Raw genomic sequence first — 4891 nt, 5'->3', positions numbered from 1 at the left:
CCTATAGACTAGCACTTTGTCTATTATAGTGTACAGGTTAGGAACCACAAGATGTAGAGGCTCAGCTATGGAAGACCAAACAATCTTGATTTTAGATCCTGCTATAACATTAAAGTACATCAAGAGATTATAATTTTTCCCACCAATGCTGAGAACAGCTTGGGGTTTTTGTCCTATCTTTCACTACAGAAGAGTCCTAATACTTGGTGCCCTTGGAGCAGCCTATATTCATGTTGATTGTTTGACGTTGAGCCATTTAACTAGTGATCTGATAATATACTCATGTTGATTGATGCCCATGGCAAGAGAAGATGCCCTAGGCAGATAATGCATAAAATATAAAACACAAAGCACAAAAAACTATTGACCCATTTGTCACATATGCTCAAGAGTGGAACAAAGCTGAGAGGGAAGATGGAAATCAGTGAGTTAAAAATAGTGTGAGGCACTCTAAGTAACTCTAAACATGTGCGCATAATTTTTTAAATATTTTTTGAAAATAGTGGTGGAAGGCTGCTATATTGGAAACACATGCCTTTTATTTTGGGTTTCATTAAAAATTGCTACACTTAATTCCTGAAATATCCCACATGAATTAGGAATTGCACTCTTTCATTTCCTCCTTAAAGTGGAAATATCTATTAAAAGCAAAGGCTTGTGCTACTGGTTTGTTTTATTTTTATTTTATTTTAGAAATGTCTATTATTTTGTATGTGTGTGTCATCAAATTGGATCTAACTGGTACAGGAGGAGATTGTTCCTCCTTCTCCAGCAAAGCACCTGGTGGTTTTGAACCACTTACCTCTGGGATTATAGTGCAGATTCTTGCCACTAGGCCACCAGAGCTTGCTTTGTGCTATTGGTTTGAACTCTTTGGTTGTCCCCACAGTCTAAGGAACACAGAAATTTTCAGTTTGATCTGCAGTGTCCTTACATATTCCACTGTGGTTTTGGTAAAAGTTAGCAATAGTAGATTTGGCTCAAGTTAACAATATTCATACTTACTGTTTTCCCCATTATCCTTCTTCCATTTTGAAGCAGTCAGACACTGACTTGAGTCAGGCAAACCTTAGTCTTTAAAACATCATTTCTGCTCTTCAGCACTATCAAGATATCCTTGACAGATTTCCTCAATGCAATGCGTCACTTTATCTTGAATTCTATTTCCTTGGATGTTTGCTGTGGATCCAAGTAAAATTATTTATCATGATGCTGCTTATTGTTCTAGTAATGGAGATTTTTGTTTTCTTGATGTTGATGTGTAATGAATATTGAAGGCTAGAGTGTTAGATCATCTGTGGTAAGTACTTCAGCTACTTACTCTCAGCAACATAACATAAGATAAAGATACAAAAAGATGAGATAAAGAAAAACAAGTATAACATATAACAAGAAGAAAATTTATCCTGTAGTGATTAGAAAATAATTTAAAAGAATGAGAGAAAAGGTAAGAAGTTTCATATTCAGGGGGAAATGGCTGAGAATTTCAAATCTGAAGAGATATTCTAAATGAAAAATTCAAGAGGCCAATGACTAATTAAAAATGTCATTTATGAATGATGATTTTTTTAAAAGCAAACAAAGTTAAAATAAACCTATATATGCTATATCATATTTTGAAAATCTGACCACAATTAAAATATATTTAAAACAATAAACATTTTTTATAAGAGTTTCACTAAAGACACTGGCATGAAATAAAGCCCCAGAAATAGATGGGATACCAATTGACATTTTCCAACCATTAGATACAATCCTAGATCTGCCCACCAATCTATGTCAGGAAACTTGAAGGACAGTTTGTTGACTTACTGACTGCCTGGAAGAGATCTATATTTATTCCCTCTCCCAAGAAAGGAGATCTGACAGAATGTGACAGAAGGAGATCTGGAAATGATTGAATAATATCATTAATATTACATGAAAATAAAATACTACTAAAGATCATCCAAAAATGATTGGAACAGTACATCAGCAGGGAACTAGAAATTCAAGCTGGATTTAGAAGAGACCATGGAACTAGGAATATCATTGCAAATGTCAGATTCTGGTTAAAAGCAGATAATATCAGAAGAATGTCTATCTGTGTTTTATTGACTATTCAAAAGCATTTGACTGTGTGGATCACAACAAACTATGGCTAACATTGAAAAAAATGGAAATCACAGAGTGCTTAATTGTGCTCATGTGAAATCTATACCTTGACTAAGAAGCTGTATGAATGGAAAAAGGAACCTTGTATTGTTTAAAATCAGGAAGGGTGTGCAGCACTGGGTTATATCCTTTCCTATCCTGAGCACATAATTCATGAAGCTGTACTCTGTGAAGAAGAATGTGGCATCAGCATCAGAGGAAAATAAGTATGAATGAATGAATGAAAATAAATCGCGTTGTAAGCTTTCATTAAAATCACAATTTTAATAACTATTGTTTTCTCAATTGTTTAGGAAGTTGTTGCCACTCCTGTTTCCAAATGATAGGTCAATCCAAAAGAAACTCAACAAAGATGCAGAAGATCTAAACTATATAATCAGTCCACTCTACCTTGTGGATGTATTCAGATACTGCACCCAACTAAAACTAAATTAATTTTCTTCTCCAGTGCACGTGGTACATTCTCCAGAACATATTAGGACACAAAGCAAGCCTCAACAAATAAACAAAAAAAAAAGGAAATACAAAATATCTTCTCAGATCACAATGCCATAAAAATAGAAAACAACAACAGGAGGGTAAAACTTAAAAACCAACCCATGCTGAAACAGATTAACTCTCTGCTAGGAAATCAAAAGATGAATTTCATTGGAATAATATGCTGTCATGGACCTCTCCAGAGTGCTGAAGAACAACGATGTCAGTCTGGATACAAAGGTATGTCTAATCCAGGCCATGGTCTTCTCGATTACTGGTTATGCTTCAGCAAGTTGGACAATGACTAATGATGACAGAAGAAAAATAGATGCCTTTGAGTTGTGCTGGAGAAGAGTCTTGAACATACCATGGACTGCCAAGGAAACAAATCGGTCTGTCTTGGAGAGGGTGATACCAAGACTTTCCTTGGATGCTAATATTTTGAAGCTCTGCCCCACTTTCTTTGGGCATGTAGCCCTGAAAGAGCAGTCCTTGGAGAAGGACATCATGCTCGGAAGGGTGGATGCAGAAGAGGGAGACACTGGATGAGATGGATTGATACAGTATCTGGGGCAATAGGGGTTGGTGAGTCAGAATTAGTGAGACTGGGGCAAGACAGGGTAAGGTTTAGAGCTTCTGTACATAGGGTCGTTATACACCACAGGTGACCCAATGGCACATAGCAACAGTAACATACTACGATAGGTTTTGAAGCAGGAGTGGCATCCATTTCTTAAATAACATGCCTCCGGAAACTCTATGAACTTTGATAAATGTCAATAGTTGTAAAAGGGCTTCAGGCCTTTTGTTCATAGGGTCACTATGAGTCATGCTTGACTCAAAGGTAATAAACAACAACAAGCGGACATGACTGGGCTTTAAAAGGAATAAATAAAAGGTCAACACCATAAAGTTCATGAGAGACAAACTGGGATCAAGCTTAGATGGTTTAGTCTATGGTATAAAAAGACTGCCAAATACAGCCAGAAATACACAATCTGGATGGAATAAAATTGATGAATGAGACCTTCCAAAGATTAAAACCCTGTGCACATCAAAACCACTTTCCAACAGAGTGAAAAGAAAACCTACTGACTGGGGGGAAAAAAATTGACAATACCATTTCAGACTAGGGTCTCATATCAAAAGTTTACACAATCCTACAGGGCCTCTACAAGAAAAAGACTGATAACACAATTACAAAGTGGGCATTTAGATGGCTAACAGACACATGAAGAAATGCTCAAAATCACTGTTAATAAGAGGGATGTAAGTAAAAAACACATCTCACTTCAGTAGCAGTGGCATAGTTTAACAGGACAGCAAGTAACAAATGTTGGAGAGGATGTGGAGAGATAGGAACTTTTATACATTGTTGGTAGGATTGTCAAATAGTACAACCACTCAGAAGGCAGTTCTGTGCTTCCTCAAAAAAGCTGATCTTAGAAATTCCATATGACCCAACTATTCTACTGCTTGAAATATACCATGAGAGAATGAGAACTGAGACACAAATGGAGACTTGTACACCAATGTTTATTCACCACTGCAAGAACATGGAAACAGCTCAAATGTACATTATGGTACATTCATACAATGAAATACTACACAGCACACAAAAGCAATGATTTTGTAAATTACTACCCAACTTGGGGAAGACTGGAGAGCATTATGCTAAGTGAACTAACTCAGTCCCATAAGGACAAATACTGTATAGGGCCATTGTTGTAAGGAGATCTGTTAGCCTAGTGGCAAGAATTTATGTTGCAATCCTGAAGGCATGCAGTTCAAATTCACCAGTTGCTTTGCTGGAGGAGGAGGGGCAATCTCCTCCTGTGCCAATCAGATCCAATTTGATGGTACACAACAAGAAAAAAAAGGACCATTTTTGTGGAAAGAGTATAGGGACCCAAGGTTGGGGGAAGTGGAAGGGTTAGGATGTGTGGGGTGGGGAGATGCTTTGATCATAGGGTCCCACAATTTAATGGGTAGAGGTGTGGTTGAAGGACATGGAAAGCATCCTGTGTGAAGAGCAATGTATTGTTGTTGTTATGTGCCGTCGAGTCATTTGTGACTCATAGTGACCCTATGTACAAAATAGCCCTAAACCTTACTCTATCTTGTACCAATTGCACTGCCTCTGACACACCCATCCCCATTACCCCAGTCACTGAATCAATCCACCTCGTAGAGGGTCTTCCCCTCCTGAGCTGTCCCTCCACCCTCCAAAGCATGATGTCCCTCTCCAAGGACCAGTCCC

The sequence above is a fragment of the Elephantulus edwardii genome, unplaced genomic scaffold, assembly GCF_000299155.1.
Source record: "Elephantulus edwardii isolate Elephantulus edwardi_28Jun2011 unplaced genomic scaffold, EleEdw1.0 scaffold00318, whole genome shotgun sequence".
Taxonomy (NCBI): Eukaryota; Metazoa; Chordata; class Mammalia; order Macroscelidea; family Macroscelididae; genus Elephantulus; species Elephantulus edwardii.
Note: the sequence above shows the minus strand (reverse complement) of the source record.